This window comes from Lissotriton helveticus, chromosome 8 (genome assembly GCF_964261635.1).
Source record: "Lissotriton helveticus chromosome 8, aLisHel1.1, whole genome shotgun sequence".
Lineage (NCBI taxonomy): Eukaryota > Metazoa > Chordata > Amphibia > Caudata > Salamandridae > Lissotriton > Lissotriton helveticus.
Window position 1 is genome coordinate 1,521,992,582 of NC_136069.1, and position 20,934 is coordinate 1,522,013,515.

General features: G+C 53.5%; 1 protein-coding gene across 2 annotated transcripts in view; it reads left to right on the top strand.

Moving 5' to 3' along the window:
• GAB2 (GRB2 associated binding protein 2) overlaps positions 1–20,934 on the top strand; it is a 555,459-nt gene that overhangs the window by 106,103 nt on the left and 428,422 nt on the right. The window lies entirely within an intron of this gene.

The window sequence follows — 20,934 nt, forward strand, 5'->3', positions numbered from 1 at the left end:
ATGAATGAGGTGGACCTAAAGATTGTGAACTAACGAATATGATAAGCACAAAACATCAATAGCAACTTGAGATAATAGATGTATGAAAAAATCTTTTTAATTCACTTTTTTATAGATATATTTCAAAGACAATAAATATACAGTAATTCAGAAAAATACATCAAGAGGATATTGTTACTAAAACAAGTCAATGAATATCAGGTCAAAGAAAAACTGGTCAAAACAGAGTACAGGATTATTAGACCACAATGATAGAGCATGGCTAGGGAATGTGTTCCTATGCGCGTTTCGGCTAAAAAGCCTTCATCAGGAAGCCATGTTTTCAAGAGCAAAAAAGTATGACCTAGAGAGTAAAATAAGACAAAAGTTGATGCATATGATATCTATTCGTGTCACATATTAAATACAGTACAGTCCTACTCATGATACATAGAAGAGATATTGCACTACATAATTTAACTAAAAATAAACACATTTGTTGCAAGCCTAATGTACAAGAATCTAGAGAGACATGTAATAAATGCTGTGATATAGGTAAGGTGCCGCCACCACCACAAAGTCGCCTCCACTTAAGCCTAGCAGATTAGAAGGGATGCTATAAGGTGAAGGCAAGGCAAACATTATTAGAGAGGCGGGGGTGGGGGGAAAGGAAGAGAGAAAAAAACAAAACGGACCATAAGCATGCACTAGTTCCAAAAAGGTATAATAGGAGAAAACACATGGTCAAAGTTACCTAAGATAAATGAGCTACAGTCCCAGCAGGTTGAACAATCATGACCACGAAGGTTGATTATGGGATATTGCTTAAAAATGGATCTGGAAAGAAGAAAACAGGATACGACAAACAGAATGCAGCTGCATTCCTTGCTCGTGTTGCTCATAACCGCAAGGCTTAGGCCGGAAGTCCAGAGGACGCTGCAGAGCTTTCACTCCATCACGCTTTCATTTTTGCGGCCGCGTGGCTGCTCTTGTTTTTCCTAGAAAGTAGGGAAGCTGTTTTCATTAAATTGAAAAAAAGTAGGGACACATCGTTCTCCTCCAATCCCGCCCATTTCAACCACTGGCTGTATGTCAGTCTTTCTGTTGAAAAATGAGAACCCTCATTTGATCTAGTTTTCCTCCAACTTAGAGACCATCATTTGACTATGCTCCACTGCCTTAAGAATCTCAAAATGGGCCCATTCTTTGAGGTTTATTGCAGAACAGCTTACCTTGATTTGCTATGCTGTTTTTTTTTTTTATTTCCCCCAGAACCTAAAATGTTGCAGTGGAACAAGTGTGTTTTAGTGCGTGTTTTAGTGTGTCACAAGCCCAGTGAAGCGGGTCCCTTTGGCTGACTTTAAAATGGGTCCCTATCTGGCCCTGCATTCTGTCCTTAACTTTCTGGTGAAAAACATTGATGGATTTCTGAACAATGGCTGTACAGATCGTCAAGACAATCCATGTCTCCCAGGTAGATCTTGTTTACTTTTCACATTTCGCTTAATTTACCCTCCCAAGAGAATTTACTTTGTACAGGATGTGTTTTTTCTATAGTATTCTTTTTGCACATAATATCGCTCTTTGATGGCGTTGCCTGTAGGTGTTGTGTGAGTCAGGTTGTGGGTGGGTGGGTGTTTGTAACATTGTGTTTTATTTGTAAATTTTGCTGATATTATAGTGCATTAAATTCATGTAGATCTTCCATCAAGAATTTACTCCATGCCCCGACAATTATATTTTTCTATAAACTGTTATAGATTTCTGTGAATGGGTACACAATTGCCACAAATTTCACAAAAACCCGTGGAAAGTTTGTTTGCCTTAACTGCACGATTGGCTAGAGTGATGCGAGGAAGGTCACGTTTGAAAGCTCTGGAGTTAAAGCTGCAGGCAGTGCCAGTTTCTCACAGTGCCTGTCAGTGGGACGGAGAGGTGTTCAGGACGCGTGCCTCATCCAATCCTTAAAAGAACTGGAGTGATTGCGACTTTCTGAAGACCACTACCCTTTCCACAGACCTCCATAACCTTTAATTCAGTCTAATATTTTCAGAGTTGACACATTTTCACTTCTAAATGTTCACAACAAAATCATTTTTGTTACTTATTTGTCTGATACAGCTAACAAGCATTGGCAGAACCAATAAGGTAGGCGTATTTTAAGTGTATGTCTGTTATTCCCTGAAATGTATGGATCCAATAATTAAAAGCTCATAGGAGACACCAAAATACTGGTTGGATGGCAGCTATGGAAAGGATAGGAGTTTTCTTTAGAAGCTCTAAGGCCACGTCCTTAATTGCATAGGCCCTGCCTCCGGGAAAGGATTCCTAGATACGCTACGAAGGCCTTGCCCCTTTTAGAGTCCTCCCACTTTTTTCATCCTACTTACAGCCCTGCACATGCCTGACCCTACACTTTTGACCCCCTCTGTGCTGTTTAAAATTGAGCTCAGAACACTTCACATCATCTCACGCGCACCGCCATTTTGAAGATGAGACCGCCTGTGTGATGGATCAGTTAGTTAAACTGCTTTCACCTCCGCATGGCCTAATTTGTTAGCTGAAGGCAAAAGTCATGCCTTCAAACATGGCGGTGCTTCTGCCTACAGTGTGTTGTCGGATAAAAGAAGAAAACAACACAACTTCTGTTGGCAATATAGTATAGAGTTTATAAAAAGCGCAGGGAAGGTCAGTCAACTCCGTGGAACTGAAATCTGAACGTCAACTTACAATGTGGCAAACAGTTTCTTTTATACCTCTTTAACTGCAAATACTCGTACATTTGCATATTAGATCAAATATTTGCTCAAGCACAACAGTATCTTTAAAAAGGTAATGCTTTCTGCAAAAAAATCTAATCACACGTTTAGGGAATGCAACTCAAGGCAACTCATGTGCACGTGTTACATTTTCACACTGCCGCTGTACTACCGGTGTCCTTGGCTTGTCTCGTGGTTTGATGCCTAGCAATGCTCTATAACCCTACATATATACTGCTGGGCAAGGCCTACCCTCCCACGTATCCTGTGCCTCTGTGCACTCAGTGGTAATGCATGCAGCTGGACTTGCAACCAGCTCCCGGTGGTAATGCACGCAGCTGGACTTACAACCAATGCCCAGTGGTGATGTACGCAGCTGCTCTCACAACATCTCCCAGTGGTAATGCACTCAGCTGCTGTCACTACCAGCTCCCAGTTGTCGTGCACACAACTACTCTCACTACCAGCTCCCAGTGGTGGTGCACGCAGCTGCTCTCACACCGGCTCCCAGTGGTGGTGCACGCAGCTGCTCTCACACCGGCTCCCAGTGGTGGTGCACGCAGCTGCTCTCACACCGGCTCCCAGTGGTGGTGCACGTAGTTGCCCTCACACCGGCTCCCAGTGATGGTGCACGCAGCTGCTCTCACACTAGCCCCCAGTGGTAATGCACGCAACTGTTCTCACACCAGCTCCCAGTGGTAATGCAAGCAGCTGCTCTCATACCAGCTCCCAGTGGTGGTGCACGCAGCTGCTCTCACACCAGCTCCCAGTGGTAGTGCACGCAGCTGCTCTCACACCAGCTCCCAGTGGTAATGCACTCAGCTGATCTCACTACCAGCTCCCAGTGGTAATGCACGCAGCTGCTCTCACACCAGCCCCCAGTGGTGGTGCACGCAGCTGCTCTCACACCAGCTCCCAGTGGTGGTGCACGCAGCTGCTCTCACACCAGCTCCCAGTGGTGGTGCACTCAGCTGCTCTCACACCAGCTCCCAGTGGTAATGCACGCAGCTGATCTCACACCAGCTCCCAGTGGTAGTGCACGCAGCTGCTCTCACACCGGCTCCCAGTGGTGGTGCATGCAGCTGCTCTCACACCAGCTCCCAGTGGTGGTGCACGCAGCTGCTCTCGCACCAGCTCCCAGTGGTGGTGCACTCAGCTGCTCTCGCACTAGCTCCCAGTGGTAATGCACGCAGCTGCTCTCACACCGGCTCCCAGTGGTAGTGCATGCAGCTGCTCTCACACCGGCTCCCAGTGGTGGTGCATGCAGCTGCTCTCACACCAGCTTCCAGTGGTAATGCACGCAGCTGCTCTCACACCAGCTCCCAGTGGTAATGCACGCAGCTGCTCTCACACCAGTTCCCAGTGGTAATGCACGCAGCTGCTCTCACACTGGCTCCCAGTGGTAATGCACGCAGCTGCTCTCACACCAGCTCCCAGTGGTAATGCATGCAGCTGCTCTCACACCAGCCCCCTGTGGTAATGCACGCAGCTGCTCTCACACCGGCACCCAGTGGTAGTGCACGCAGCTGCTCTCACACCAGCTCCCAGTGGTAATGCACGCAGCTGCTCTCACACCAGCTCCCAGTGGTAGTGCACGCAGCTGCTCTCACACCAGCTCCCAGTGGTAATGGACTCAGCTGCTCTCACTACCAGCTCCCAGTGGTGGTGCACGCATCTGCTCTCACACCAGCTCCCTGTGGTGGTGCGCGCAGCTTCTCTCACACCAGCTCCCAGTGGTGGTGCACGCAGCTGCTCTCACACCAGCTCCCAGTGGTAATGCACACAGCTGCTCTCACACCAGCTCCCAGTGGTAGTGCACGCAGCTGCTCTCACACCAGCACCCAGTGGTGGTGCACGCAGCTGCTCTCACACCGGCTCCCAGTGGTAATGCACGCAGCTGCTCTCACACCGGCTCCCAGTGGTAATGCACGCAGCTGCTATCACACCAGCTCCCAGTGGTGGTGCACGCAGCTGCTCTCACACCGGCTCCCAGTGGTAATGCACGCAGCTGCTCTGACACTAGCTCCCAGCGGTGGTGCACGCAGCTGCTCTCACACCGGCCCCCTGTGGTAATGCACGCAGCTGATCTCACACCAGCTCCCAGTGGTAGTGCACGCAGCTGCTCTCACACCGGCTCCCAGTGGTGGTGCATGCAGCTGCTCTCACACCAGCTCCCAGTGGTGGTGCACGCAGCTGCTCTCGCACCAGCTCCCAGTGGTGGTGCACTCAGCTGCTCTCGCACTAGCTCCCAGTGGTAATGCACGCAGCTGCTCTCACACCGGCTCCCAGTGGTAGTGCACACAGCTGCTCTCACACCGGCTCCCAGTGGTGGTGCATGCAGCTGCTCTCACACCAGCTTCCAGTGGTAATGCACGCAGCTGCTCTCACACCAGCTCCCAGTGGTAATGCACGCAGCTGCTCTCACACCAGTTCCCAGTGGTAATGCACGCAGCTGCTCTCACACTGGCTCCCAGTGGTAATGCACGCAGCTGCTCTCACACCAGCTCCCAGTGGTAATGCACGCAGCTGCTCTCACACCAGCCCCCTGTGGTAATGCACGCAGCTGCTCTCACACCGGCACCCAGTGGTAGTGCACGCAGCTGCTCTCACACCAGCTCCCAGTGGTAATGCACGCAGCTGCTCTCACACCAGCTCCCAGTGGTAGTGCACGCAGCTGCTCTCACACCAGCTCCCAGTGGTAATGGACTCAGCTGCTCTCACTACCAGCTCCCAGTGGTGGTGCACGCATCTGCTCTCACACCAGCTCCCTGTGGTGGTGCGCGCAGCTTCTCTCACACCAGCTCCCAGTGGTGGTGCACGCAGCTGCTCTCACACCAGCTCCCAGTGGTAATGCACACAGCTGCTCTCACACCAGCTCCCAGTGGTAGTGCACGCAGCTGCTCTCACACCAGCACCCAGTGGTGGTGCACGCAGCTGCTCTCACACCGGCTCCCAGTGGTAATGCACGCAGCTGCTCTCACACCGGCTCCCAGTGGTAATGCACGCAGCTGCTATCACACCAGCTCCCAGTGGTGGTGCACGCAGCTGCTCTCACACCGGCTCCCAGTGGTAATGCACGCAGCTGCTCTCACACTAGCTCCCAGCGGTGGTGCACGCAGCTGCTCTCACACCGGCTCCCAGTGGTGGTGCGCACAGCTGCTCTCACACCAGCTCCCAGTGGTAATGCATGCAGCTGCTCTCACGCCAGCTCCCAGTGGTAGTGCACGCAGCTGCTCTCACACCGGCTCCCAGTGGTAATGTACTCAGCTGCTCTCACTACCAGCTCCCAGTGGTGGTGCACGCAGGTGCTTTCACACCAGCTCCCAGTGGTAGTGCACGCAGCTGCTCTCACACCAGCTCCCAGTGGTAATGCACACAGCTGCTCTCACACCGGCTCCCAGTGGTAATGCACGCAGCTGCTCTCACACCGGCTCCCAGTGGTAATGCACTCAGCTGCTCTCACTACCAGCTCCCAGTGGTGGTGCACGCAGCTGCTCTCACACTAGCTCCCAGCGGTGGTGCACGCAGCTGCTCTCACACCGGCTCCCAGTGGTGGTACGCACAGCTGCTCTCACACCAGCTCCCAGTGGTAGTGCACGCAGCTGCTCTCACACCGGCTCCCAGTGGTAATGTACTCAGCTGCTCTCACTACCAGCTCCCAGTGGTGGTGCACGCAGCTGCTCTCACACCAGCTCCCAGTGGTAGTGCACGCAGCTGCTCTCACACCAGCTCCCAGTGGTAATGCACACAGCTGCTCTCACACCGGTTCCCAGTGGTAATGCACGCAGCTGCTCTCACACCGTCTCCCAGTGGTAATGCACTCAGCTGCTCTCACTACCAGCTCCCAGTGGTGGTGCACGCAGCTGCTCTCACACCAGCTCCCAGTGGTGGTGCACGCAGCTGCTCTCACACCAGCTCCCAGTGGTAATGCATGCAGCTGCTCTCACACCAGCTCCCTGTGGTATTGCACACAGCTGCTCTCACACCGGCTCCCAGTGGTAGTGCATGCAGCTGCTCTCACACCAGCTCCCAGTGGTAATGCATGCAGCTGCTCTCACACCAGCTCCCTGTGGTAGTGCACGCAGCTGCTCTCACACCAGCTCCCAGTGGTAGTGCACGCAGCTGCTCTCACACCGGCTCCCAGTGGTAGTGCACGCAGCTGCTCTCGCACCAGCTCCCAGTGGTAATGCACGCAGCTGCTCTCACACCGGCCCCCTGTGGTAATGCACAGAGCTGCTCTCACACCAGCTCCCAGTGGTAGTGCACGCTGCTGCTCTCACACCGGCTCCCAGTGGTAAAGCACGCAGCTGCTCTCACACCAGCTCCCAGTGGTAATGCACGCAGCTGCTCTCACACCAGCTCCCAGTGGTAGTGCACGCAGCTGCTCTCACACCGGCTCCCAGTGGTAGTGCACGCAGCTGCTCTCACACCAGCTCCCAGTGGTAATGCACGCAGCTGCTCTCACACCGGCTCCCAGTGGTAGTGCACGCAGCTGCTCTCACACCGGCTCCCAGTGGTGGTGCATGCAGCTGCTCTCACACCAGCTTCCAGTGGTAATGCACGCAGCTGCTCTCACACCAGCTCCCAGTGGTAATGCACGCAGCTGCTCTCACACCAGTTCCCAGTGGTAATGCACGCAGCTTCTCTCACACCGGCTCCCAGTGGTAGTGCACACAGCTGCTCTCACACCGGCTCCCAGTGGTAGTGCACGCAGCTGCTCTCATACCAGCTTCCAGTGGTAATGCACGCAGCTGCTCTCACACCAGCTCCCAGTGGAAATGCACGCAGCTGCTCTCACACCAGTTCCCAGTGGTAATGCACGCAGCTGCTCTCACACCGGCCCCCTGTGGTAATGCACGCAGCTGCTCTCACACCAGCTCTCACACCAGCTCCCAGTGGTAATGCACGCAGCTGCTCTCACACCGGCCCCCTGTGGTAAAGCACGCATCTGCTCTCACACCAGCTCCCAGTGGTAGTGCACGCAGCTGCTCTCACACCGGCTCCCAGTGGTAAAGCACGCAGCTGCTCTCACACCAGCTCCCAGTGGTAATGCACGCAGCTGCTCTCACACCAGCTCCCAGTGGTAATGCACGCAGCTGCTCTCACACCAGCTCCCAGTGGTAGTGCACGCAGCTGCTCTCACACCGGCTCCCAGTGGTAGTGCACGCAGCTGCTCTCACACCAGCTCCCAGTGGTAATGCACGCAGCTGCTCTCATACCAGCTCCCAGTGGTGGTGCGCACAGCTGCTCTCACACCAGCTCCCAGTGGTAGTGCACGCAGCTGCTCTCACACCGGCTCCCAGTGGTAATGTACTCAGCTGCTCTCACTACCAGCTCCCAGTGGTGGTGCACGCAGCTGCTCTCACACCAGCTCCCAGTGGTAGTGCACGCAGCTGCTCTCACACCAGCTCCCAGTGGTAATGCACGCAGCTGCTCTCACACAGGCTCCCAGTGATAATGCACGCAGCTGCTCTCACACCGGCTCCCAGTGGTAATGTACTCAGCTGCTCTCACTACCAGCTCCCAGCGGTGGTGCACGCAGCTGCTCTCACACCAGCTCCCAGTGGTAGTGCACGCAGCTGCTCTCACACCAGCTCCCAGTGGTAATGCACACAGCTGCTCTCACACCAGCTCCCAGTGGTAATGCACGCAGCTGCTCTCACACCGGCTCCCAGTGGTAATGCACTCAGCTGCTCTCACTACCAGCTCCCAGTGGTGGTGCACACAGCTGCTCTCACACCAGCTCCCAGTGGTGGTGCACGCAGCTGCTCTCACACCAGCTCCCAATGGTAATGCACGCAGCTGCTCTCACACCGGCTCCCAGTGGTAATGCACACAGCTGCTCTCACACCGGCTCCCAGTGGTAGTGCACGTAGCTGCTCTCACACCAGCTCCCAGTGGTAATGCATGCAGCTGCTCTCACACCAGCTCCCAGTGGTAGTGCACGCAGCTGCTCTTATACCGGCTCCCAGTGGTAGTGCACGCAGCTGCTCTCACACCAGCTCCCAGTGGTAGTGCACGCAGCTGCTCTCACACCGGCTCCCAGTGGTAGTGCACGCAGCTGCTCTCACACCAGCTCCCAGTGGTAATGCACGCAGCTGCTCTCACACCGGCCCCCTGTGGTAATGCACAGAGCTGCTCTCACACCAGCTCCCAGTGGTAGTGCACGCAGCTGCTCTCACACCGGCTCCCAGTGGTAAAGCATGCAGCTGCTCTCACACCAGCTCCCAGTGGTAATGCACGCAGCTGCTCTCACACCAGCTCCCAGTGGTAGTGCACGCAGCTGCTCTCACACCGGCTCCCAGTGGTAGTGCACGCAGCTGCTCTCACACCAGCTCCCAGTGGTAATGCACGCAGCTTCTCTCACACCAGCTCCCAGTGATAGTGCACGCAGCTGCTCTCACACCGGCTCCCAGTGGTGGAGCATGCAGCTGCTCTCACACCGGCTCCCAGTGGTAGTGCACGCAGCTGCTCTCACACCAGCTTCCAGTGGTAATGCACGCAGCTGCTCTCACACCAGCTCCCAGTGGTAATGCACGCAGCTGCTCTCACACCAGCTCCCAGTGGTAATGCACGCAGCTGCTCTCACACCGGCTCCCAGTGGTAGTGCACGCAGCTGCTCTCACACCAGCTCCCAGTGGTAAAGCACGCAGCTGCTCTCACACCGGCCCCCTGTGGTAATGCACAGAGCTGCTCTCACACCAGCTCCCAGTGGTAGTGCACGCAGCTGCTCTCACACCGGCTCCCAGTGGTAAAGCATGCAGCTGCTCTCACACCAGCTCCCAGTGGTAATGCACGCAGCTGCTCTCACACCAGCTCCCAGTGGTAGTGCACGCAGCTGCTCTCACACCGGCTCCCAGTGGTAGTGCACGCAGCTGCTCTCACACCAGCTCCCAGTGTTAATGCACGCAGCTTCTCTCACACCAGCTCCCAGTGGTAATGCACGCAGCTGCTCTCACACCAGCTCCCAGTGGTAATGCACGCAGCTGCTCTCACACCGGCCCCCTGTGGTAATGCACGCAGCTGCTCTCACACCAGCTCCCAGTGGTAATGCACGCAGCTGCTCTCACACCGGCCCCCTGTGGTAATGCACGCATCTGCTCTCACACCAGCTCCCAGTGGTAGTGCACGCAGCTGCTCTCACACCGGCTCCCAGTGGTAAAGCACGCAGCTGCTCTCACACCAGCTCCCAGTGGTAATGCACGCAGCTGCTCCCACACCAGCTCCCAGTGGTAGTGCACGCAGCTGCTCTCACACCGGCTCCCAGTGGTAGTGCACGCAGCTGCTCTCACACCAGCTCCCAGTGGTAATGCATGCAGCTGCTCTCACACCAGCTCCCAGTGGTAGTGCACGCAGCTGCTCTTATACCGGCTCCCAGTGGTAGTGCACGCAGCTGCTCTCACACCAGCTCCCAGTGGTAGTGCACGCAGCTGCTCTCACACCGGCTCCCAGTGGTAGTGCACGCAGCTGCTCTCACACCAGCTCCCAGTGGTAATGCACGCAGCTGCTCTCACACCGGCCCCCTGTGGTAATGCACAGAGCTGCTCTCACACCAGCTCCCAGTGGTAGTGCACGCAGCTGCTCTCACACCGGCTCCCAGTGGTAAAGCATGCAGCTGCTCTCACACCAGCTCCCAGTGGTAATGCACGCAGCTGCTCTCACACCAGCTCCCAGTGGTAGTGCACGCAGCTGCTCTCACACCGGCTCCCAGTGGTAGTGCACGCAGCTGCTCTCACACCAGCTCCCAGTGGTAATGCACGCAGCTTCTCTCACACCAGCTCCCAGTGATAGTGCACGCAGCTGCTCTCACACCGGCTCCCAGTGGTGGAGCATGCAGCTGCTCTCACACCGGCTCCCAGTGGTAGTGCACGCAGCTGCTCTCACACCAGCTTCCAGTGGTAATGCACGCAGCTGCTCTCACACCAGCTCCCAGTGGTAATGCACGCAGCTGCTCTCACACCAGCTCCCAGTGGTAATGCACGCAGCTGCTCTCACACCGGCTCCCAGTGGTAGTGCACGCAGCTGCTCTCACACCAGCTCCCAGTGGTAAAGCACGCAGCTGCTCTCACACCGGCCCCCTGTGGTAATGCACAGAGCTGCTCTCACACCAGCTCCCAGTGGTAGTGCACGCAGCTGCTCTCACACCGGCTCCCAGTGGTAAAGCATGCAGCTGCTCTCACACCAGCTCCCAGTGGTAATGCACGCAGCTGCTCTCACACCAGCTCCCAGTGGTAGTGCACGCAGCTGCTCTCACACCGGCTCCCAGTGGTAGTGCACGCAGCTGCTCTCACACCAGCTCCCAGTGGTAATGCACGCAGCTTCTCTCACACCAGCTCCCAGTGGTAATGCACGCAGCTGCTCTCACACCAGCTCCCAGTGGTAATGCACGCAGCTGCTCTCACACCGGCCCCCTGTGGTAATGCACGCAGCTGCTCTCACACCAGCTCCCAGTGGTAATGCACGCAGCTGCTCTCACACCGGCCCCCTGTGGTAATGCACGCATCTGCTCTCACACCAGCTCCCAGTGGTAGTGCACGCAGCTGCTCTCACACCGGCTCCCAGTGGTAAAGCACGCAGCTGCTCTCACACCAGCTCCCAGTGGTAATGCACGCAGCTGCTCCCACACCAGCTCCCAGTGGTAGTGCACGCAGCTGCTCTCACACCGGCTCCCAGTGGTAGTGCACGCAGCTGCTCTCACACCAGCTCCCAGTGGTAATGCACGCAGCTGCTCTCACACCAGCTCCCAGTGGTGGTGCACGCAGCTGCTCTCACACCGGCTCCCAGTGGTGGTGCGCACAGCTGCTCTCACACCAGCTCCCAGTGGTAGTGCGCGCAGCTGCTCTCACACCGGCTCCCAGTGGTAGTGCACGCAGCTGCTCTCACACTAGCTCCCAGTGGTAATGCACGCAGCTGCTCTCACACCGGCTCCCAGTGGTAATGCACGCAGCTGCTCTCACTACCAGCTCTCAGTGGTGGTGCACGCAGCTGCTCTCACACCAGCTCCCAGTGGTACTGCACGCAGCTGCTCTCACACCGGCTCCCAGTGGTAGTGCATGCAGCTGCTCTCACACCGGCTCCCAGTGGTGGTGCACGCAGCTGCTCTCACACCGGCTCCCAGTGGTAATGCACGCAGCTGCTCTCACACCAGCTCCCAGTGGTAGTGCACACAGCTGCTCTCACACCGGCTCCCAGTGGTAGTGCACGCAGCTGCTCTCACACCAGCTCCCAGTGGTAATGCATGCAGCTGCTCTCACACCAGCTCCCAGTGGTAGTGCACGCAGCTGCTCTTACACCGGCTCCCAGTGGTAGTGCACGCACCTGCTCTCACACCAGCTCCCAGTGGTAGTGCACGCAGCTGCTCTCACACCGGCTCCCAGTGGTAGTGCACGCAGCTGCTCTCACACCAGCTCCCAGTGGTAATGCACGCAGCTGCTCTCACACCGGCACCCTGTGGTAATGCACCGAGCTGCTCTCACACCAGCTCCCAGTGGTAGTGCACGCAGCTGCTCTCACACCGGCTCCCAGTGGTAAAGCACGCAGCTGCTCTCACACCAGCTCCCAGTGGTAATGCACGCAGCTGCTCTCACACCAGCTCCCAGTGGTAGTGCACGCAGCTGCTCTCACACCGGCTCCCAGTGGTAGTGCACGCAGCTGCTCTCACACCAGCTCCCAGTGGTAATGCACGCAGCTGCTCTCACACCGGCTCCCAGTGGTAGTGCACGCAGCTGCTCTCACACCGGCTCCCAGTGGTGGTGCACGCAGCTGCTCTCACACCGGCTCCCAGTGGTAGTGCACGCAGCTGCTCTCACACCAGCTTCCAGTGGTAATGCATGCAGCTGCTCTCACACCAGTTCCCAGTGGTAATGCACGCAGTTGCTCTCACACCAGCTCCCAGTGGTAATGCACGCAGCTGCTCTCACACCGGCCCCCTGTGGTAATGCACGCAGCTTCTCTCACACCAGCTCCCAGTGGTAATGCACGCAGCTGCTCTCACACCGGCCCCCTGTGGTAATGCACGCATCTGCTCTCACACCAGCTCCCTGTGATAGTGCACGCAGCTGCTCTCACACCGGCTCCCAGTGGAAAAGCACGCAGCTGCTCTCACACCAGCTCCCAGTGGTAATGCACGCAGCTGCTCGCACACCAGCTCCCAGTGGTAGTGCACGCAACTGCTCTCACACCGGCTCCCAGTGGTAGTGCACGCAGCTGCTCTCACACCAGCTCCCCGTGGTAGTGCACGCAGCTGCTCTCACACCGGCTCCCAGTGGTAATGCACGCAGCTGCTCTCACACCAGCTCCCAGTGGCAATGCATGCAGCTGCTCTCACACCGGCTCCCAGTGGTAATGCACGCAGCTGCTCTCACTACCAGCTCTCAGTGGTGGTGCACGCAGCTGCTCTCACACCAGCTCCCAGTGGTAATGCACGCAGCTGCTCTCACACCGGCTCCCAGTGGTAGTGCATGCAGCTGCTCTCCCACCGGCTCCCAGTGGTGGTGCACGCAGCTGCTCTCACACCGGCTCCCAGTGGTAATGCACGCAGCTGCTCTCACACCAGCTCCCAGTGGTTGTTGCACACAGCTGCTCTCACACCGGCTCCCAGTGGTAGTGCACGCAGCTGCTCTCACACCAGCTCCCAGTGGTAATGCATGCAGCTGCTCTCACACCAGCTCCCAGTGGTAGCGCACGCAGCTGCTCTTACACCGGCTCCCAGTGGTAGTGCACGCACCTGCTCTCACACCAGCTCCCAGTGGTAGTGCACGCAGCTGCTCTCACACCGGCTCCCAGTGGTAGTGCACGCAGCTGCTCTCACACCAGCTCCCAGTGGTAATGCACGCAGCTGTTCTCACACCGGCCCCCTGTGGTAATGCACCGAGCTTCTCTCACACCAGCTCCCAGTGGTAGTGCACGCAGCTGCTCTCACACCGGCTCCCAGTGGTAAAGCACGCAGCTGCTCTCACACCAGCTCCCAGTGGTAATGCACGCAGCTGCTCTCACACCAGCTCCCAGTGGTAGTGCACGCAGCTGCTCTCACACCGGCTCCCAGTGGTAGTGCACGCAGCTGCTCTCACACCAGCTCCCAGTGGTAATGCACGCAGCTGCTCTCACACCGGCTCCCAGTGGTAGTGCACGCAGCTGCTCTCACACCAGCTTCCAGTGGTAATGCACGCAGCTGCTCTCACACCAGTTCCCAGTGGTAATGCACGCAGCTTCTCTCACACCAGCTCCCAGTGGTAATGCACGCAGCTGCTCTCACACCGGCCCCCTGTGGTAATGCACGCATCTGCTCTCACACCAGCTCCCAGTGATAGTGCACGCAGCTGCTCTCACACCGGCTCCCAGTGGTAGAGCACGCAGCTGCTCTCACACCAGCTCCCAGTGGTAATGCACGCAGCTGCTCGCACACCAGCTCCCAGTGGTAGTGCACGCAGCTGCTCTCACACCGGCTCCCAGTGGTAGTGCACGCAGCTGCTCTCACACCAGCTCCCAGTTGTAATGCACGCAGCTGCTCTCACACCAGCTCCCAGTGGTAGTGCACGCAGCTGCTCTTACACCGGCTCCCAGTGGTAGTGCACGCAGCTGCTCTCACACCAGCTCCCCGTGGTAGTGCACGCAGCTGCTCTCACACCGGCTCCCAGTGGTAATGCACGCAGCTGCTCTCACACCAGCTCCCAGTGGCAATGCACGCAGCTGCTCTCACACCAGCTCCCAGTGGCAGTGCACGCAGCTGCTCTCATTCCAGCTCCCAGTGGTAGTGCACGCAGCTGCTCTCACACCGGCTCCCAGTGGTAATGCACGCAGCTGCTCTCACACCGGCTCCCAGTGGAAATGCACGCAGCTGCTCTCACACCCGCTCCCAGTGGTAATGCACGCAGCTGCTCTCACGCCAGCTCCCAGTGGTAATGCACGCAGCGGCTCTCACTCCAGCTCCCAGTGGTAATGTACGCAGCTGCTCTCACAACAGCTCCCAGTGGAAATGCATGCAGCTGCTCTCACACCAGCTCCCAGTGGTAATGCACGCAGCTGCTCTCACACCAGCTCCCAGTGGTAGTGCACGCAGCTGCTCTCACTCCAGCTCCCAGTGGTAGTGCTCACAGAAGGAGCCACCTGCCTGCTGCTGCCACAGACAGAGAAACCCCATCATTGACATTATGTAATATCAACAAACAAATCCAGGTCCAGGGCAGGTGCCAAGACAAACAGGACGCTGCAGCTACACACAGCAGGTGTTATTTATTTAAGCTCGTGGTAGCCTTGTGTCAGTCTGCTTTTACCGTCTGCTCTTCAAATGCAATTGTTTTCCCTAAACAACACTACCAAGGCTTTTTTATCCACAATGGAAAGACAGAAACCAGCAGACATGGTAAAGCGAGAAGGATGTGTTTGAATCAAAGACGTGGTTGACACAGAGCCAGGGCATTGGTTCTGGCTGCTCCACTTTTACAGATAGGGTCACCCTGGCAAATGTTTGTAAGGCCTTGGGTATCAGACGCCACCTGAAGTGGGGCATATGGAAAGGGGCACGCAGACGTGCTGAACACAACCGTAGAATAACTTGAGATGTCCTGTACTGTTTGCAGGTGGGACACTTATCCCAGACCCCATCTGATCTGCAGTGTGATATTTGTATGGAAGTGAAATATTAAAACATACAGTGTAAACAGGCATGTTAAGTACTGACAGCACACAAGGCGCTTAGTCATGCGTATGGTTCTACTAATCCTGGCCCCTTGATATAACTTCATAAAAAAATTGTTGTCCAGAAATTTTCATTTTTGATTTGTGTTTTTGTATCATTAGAGAAGTCATTTAGCTTGCGTAGATATTGCTAATCCGGGCCAAGTTTTTCTGTACGACATTTTTAAAAATGGCGGATGTGGTGTAGTGATGATGTTATATTTCAGGAACCATGAGACCTCTATATTTCATTTTGGTGTCAAAACTTAGGTTTTAGGGGTCAAGTAGTCTTATAGCGACAGAAAATAACTCATCAGAGCAACCTGTCTGCCATTTTCAAAATGGTAGCTCCGTAGTGATGTGTTTTACCCATCATTTTGGTAATTTATTTTATTATTGTTTTTGTTTCAGGTTTTTCGTTGATTCAAATTTGTGAACATGAGCAAAGCAGGTGGTAGCAAAGGATCTTTACCTGCTGACAGAGTGTTGCTAACTATAAAATCTGAGGACTCCTTCAACAAATTAAAATGTGTCATACCCCATTCAGGCCCAGAGTGGGATCCCAAAGCAGGCCTGGCAAATTTTGTCAGACCAGTCCCCATATGGTGTGTAGCGAGGGAGCGCAGCCTGCAAGCCTGACCACGACAAGTGGGATAGGAGGTTTCTCATTGGAACAAAATTACAAAAATGGCGCAACACATTTTTATTATGTATTCAAATGTATTGCCTTTTAGCGCACCGTAAATGAAGACTTTACACCAGTGCACCAGGATACGACAATCTTTGTTGGGGCCTTTCAATGATGGCCTCACCGTCATACTCCAACAGTTCCTCTCATCGCTCCACAGCACCTCTTACATGTATTTTATTTGTTTTATAGTGCCTCTCAAACCAGTGTAGGGTGTCACAGCACTTTACATCACATTCACATACAGAGACAATGAATCGGACGTGTGTAAATCAGTGTTTAGAAAATCTTACACAAGACAAAAGGGAATACAAGATGTAGGATTTACATGTATGTCATCGATACTGGTGGGCATTTTTTATGAGTGCTTGGTCTGGAAAAGCACACACGCACTATTCAAAACATAACACAGTGGTTGGATTTACCAAGAATGTATTTCTTCCCAAAACAATCCTATCTTAGCAACATTAGAATAATGAAAGACTGTGGGAAAAACACAACGTTCAAACCTATACCATGCAGTTTGCATGCAGCTCTTTGATGGCAGTTCACAGCTCACTGTGCTATATTTATTACAATTGTAAAATATGAATTGCAAGTAACTAAAGGATCTCTGTGACAAAAGCAGTAACCCACTGAGCTATGCTCATTAAATACAGTTCTGTGATCTGTATGCTACACGTTCTTTGCAGCAAGCATATTAACCCTCTGCGCTGCAGGTAAAAACAAAACTCTGATCTCTCTCCAGCAGGAAGAAAAACCAACAGAGATATCAATCTTCACACTTTTTTTCACACAACCAATTTTTATTATGTTTTAGCCCTAAATCAAGGCCTCAGTGGCCCACAAGTACACACAGGAGATTGTTGTAAGAACCTCCTTGAACATTAAGCGCCATGAAACCGCTGGGTAAAAGTGCGCTGTACAAATGTTTTTAAATTCAAAATTTTAAATTCAAATTAACAAGACAAACTTGCACAGTCGGTTCCAATTATCCCACCCAAGTAAAACATGCCACTATGAATGCCCTTAATCTGATTTAACATTAGAGACGTACATCAGTACCTTGTGTCCTGGAAATCTTGACACTTGTATTGTTGCCTGAAAACTGCTGGGTATACAAGGAATGTTGAGTTTTAACGGGGATCACCCAAATAAAATGGGTATACAAGGAACTCTGCAGTGAAAGTCTGAAGTAAGTCATTATCCTGGACAGTCCGGCTGATTTTGTCACTGGATGCCCCTAGCAACAAAACCTGCCTGCCACCCCTCCATCCTCTCGGGGAAACTCCTGTCCAGTTGGGTCAAAGCCCGTCTGGTCTTGACCGAACTGCACTGAGGCGCACTGCGGTTAGCGTCACAGTCCGCACACTGTACGGTGTTGAATCATGCTGACGGATCCACCCCATTGCACTGAAGAATGCCAGGGTTGGCTTCAGTGTCGCCCACCTGCAATGTGCAAAATCCTTCTGACCCATTGTGCTGAGGTGCACCTGGGCTAGCATTGCAGTCTCCTAGCTGCAAGTAGCTTAGTAGCGACAATAATTCTAACCCATGGCGCTGACGCACACTGGGGCTAGAGTCACCATCCGCAAACTGCAAGGGGGTTAGTCCTGCTAACAGGTCTCTGCCACTGAACTGAGGCCTGCCAAGGTTAGCAACTCTGTCCGCCAATTGAAAAACGTTTAATCATGCTGACGTACCCACCCCTATTTTGCTGATACGCAGAATGTTTTGCATCACCATCTCTAAATTGTAAGGTGCTTAGTCAGAGGTGTAGCCAGGAAATTAAGAAACCCCCCACTTTCAACTCAAGCTCTGATTACACCAAAAAGTGAGGCATGTGAGCTCAAAACTACCTAGAAGAGCTGCATTGCCTTTTCCATCTAAGACTCAATCTATTCATCCTTTCACCCTTCCACTCACCCGCCGATATCCACCATTTCACTTTTACATTCTCTCATCCATTCATTCTTTCATCCATCATTCAATTTTTCACGATTCCATCCATCCATTGACATTCCATCTTCCCATACATCCATCATTTTAATTACCCATCCATCAATAAAGCCTTTCATCCATCACTTGATCCTTTTGCCCATCTATTCATCATCCAGTCTCTCTGATTTCCATTTACTTTGCCATCCATCGTCTCCGATTTCTATTTACTTTGCCATCTACCTTTTCTCTCGAATTACTATTTACTCTGCCATCCTTTCACCCACCCATCTATCTATCCTCTCAGATTTTCATTTTCCCTGCTATCTTTCACCTACCCATCCTGCTTCTCAGATTTCCATTTTGTCTGCCATCATCCATCCGTCTATCTGCTTATATTCCATTTACTCTGCCACCCTTCTTTCCATTCATTCATCTCGGATTTCGATTTACTCTGCCATCCATCCATCTATTCAAGATTTGAATTTACTCTTCCATACTTTCATCCATATACCCATCATTTCACCCAGTCATCTACCCATTATATTCCAAAATCTAATGTGTACTGCTGTACCCATTGGACCAGATGAACGGAATTCGCCCGCTTAGGGTTAATCATGCCCAGACCGTTCTCATTTCTGGTTGCTAAATTATAGCGCAAAGATGCAGCAACAACACGAATGACCAGAACACGAGTTGTAGTTGTTCATGATGCATGTGTTCAGTGTAGTTTTCTTTAAGCACAAAATGCACATTTTGTGCTAAAATGTATCACTAAGTGGCAGATTTGCATTTTGCTTAATTATGCGTAATTTAGAATAATGTTTACTTAGTTGTGTGAAAGCAAACAATGTGAATTTTGCACACCCCTATTGTTGACCCTGCCATCGGGTAGCCAGTCTGAAGCCTCTTGCCTCTGATATCAACCACCTTAATGCGCTAGAACCTAAGGTTGGAGTTGGAGAAACACTGGCTGTTTCAGGATCAAGCGGTGGTGGGCAGACCCCTACACGGGCTTCCTTTCCTTCCCAAGTCGCGTCGGCCCCCCAACCTATATGCTTCCTTCATCACGAGCACTGTCATGGAGGCCTGGGTCCGCACCAATGTCTCGGCACAACTGACCACTTTTCCGTCACCCATGACGCCATTGTTTGATAACCCGGATTTCCAACCGGGCACAGACTCGCTTGCATTTCATGCTTGGCGCTCCTCCCCTTGTAGGTCCCTGGGGCATCTTTTTGATTTAGAGGGCATCATCTCCTTCTCACAGCTCAAAGATCATTATGGCATTTCAGAAACGGGACGGCTGGAATACCTTCAGCTCCGTCACTGGGCAATGCACCCACAGGTTAGACCGCACGCACAGCGTTTGCTGACCTCTTATGAAAAATGGTTGGTCACCCGCACCACGGACAAGAAGGTCATTTCGGATCTATATAGGATGCTGCTAGCCCCTACTACACATACACACAATGCAGGACGCAAGCGTTGGGAGAGGGATCTGGGGAGAAACCTCACACACAAGGAGTGGGAGGGTATATATCACAGGGCGCGGCATTCAGCTTACCATGTAGGGCTCACAGAAACACTGACAAAAATAGTTACTTATTGGTATTATACACCGGAGTGCCTGCGACAGTTTGACCCGCGTCGAAGTGAGTGAGTGAAGGTATTTTTAAAGCGCCCTAATGCCGAGGCGTCTTGGCGCTGTGCAGGGTAACTGAGTGTGTGCCGGCCAGTGTCCTATCGCGTAAAAAGTCAGGTCTTAACCCCCTTCCTGAACCTCATGTGATTGGAGATTTGTCTCAGGTGCAAGGGCAGTGAATTCCAGAGCCTCGCGGCCAGGAGGGAGAAGCCCTTCCCACCCCAGCGTTGTCTATGGAACTTCGAGACCATCGCCAGCCCCTGAGAGGCAGACCTCAGGGGTCGGATTGGCATGTACCTCGAGAATAGGTGTTGCAGATCTAGTGCTCCCACCCCAGCTAAGGACTTGTGAACCAGGCAGAGTGCTCTAAAATCTATCCGCCTCCGAACAGGGAGCCAGTGTAACTGCCTGATGACCTCTGAGGTGGGGTGGTATTTGGGCAGATGGAGGAGCATCCTGGCTGCTGCGTTCTGAATTGATTGCATCTTGGCCAGTTGACCGCATCCTATACCTAGATGAAGGGCGTTTCCATAGTCTAATCTGGAAAAAATAGTGGCAATTATCACCGTTTTCCTGAGATGGTAAGGAATAAACGGGAGGATCTTTCTCAGCCCCTTAAGCATGAAGAAACAGGCCGAAACCACCTGACTCACCTGGGGCTTCCAGGACAGATCTTTATCAAAGATAAACCAAAGGTTCCTTGCTTTCACCACTGGGACCGGACAGACTCCAGCCGATGTGGGCCACCATTCAGGATTCCAGATAGACTCTTTCTGTCCAAACTCTAAGACTTCCGTCTTTTCAGTGTTTAATTTTAGGAAGTTAAGATTCATCCATTGCATGACTTCGGACAAGCATGCTGCGAAGTCAACGGCTATGGAATCCATGAAGTGGGAAACGGAAACGATCAGCTGAGTGTCATCAGCATATGACACCAGCTTGAAACCCCGCTTCTTTATTAATTTGGCCAGAGGGGAGACATAGATATTAAACAGGGTGGGTGATAGCGACGAACCCTGGGGGACTCCTCCTGGAAGGGAAAACTTGTCAGACTGATGTCCATTCCAGTAGATGGTTTGTTCCCTATCGGACAGAAAGGAGGAAAGAAGATCTAACGCTAGGTCTTTGACACTGATATCCTTCAGCCGATGGATAAGTACCTCATGATTTACGGTGTCAAAGGCCGCTGTGAGATCCAGCAGAACCAGTGTGACCCTGCCTCCTTCGTCCATCCCCTTCCAAATTTCCTC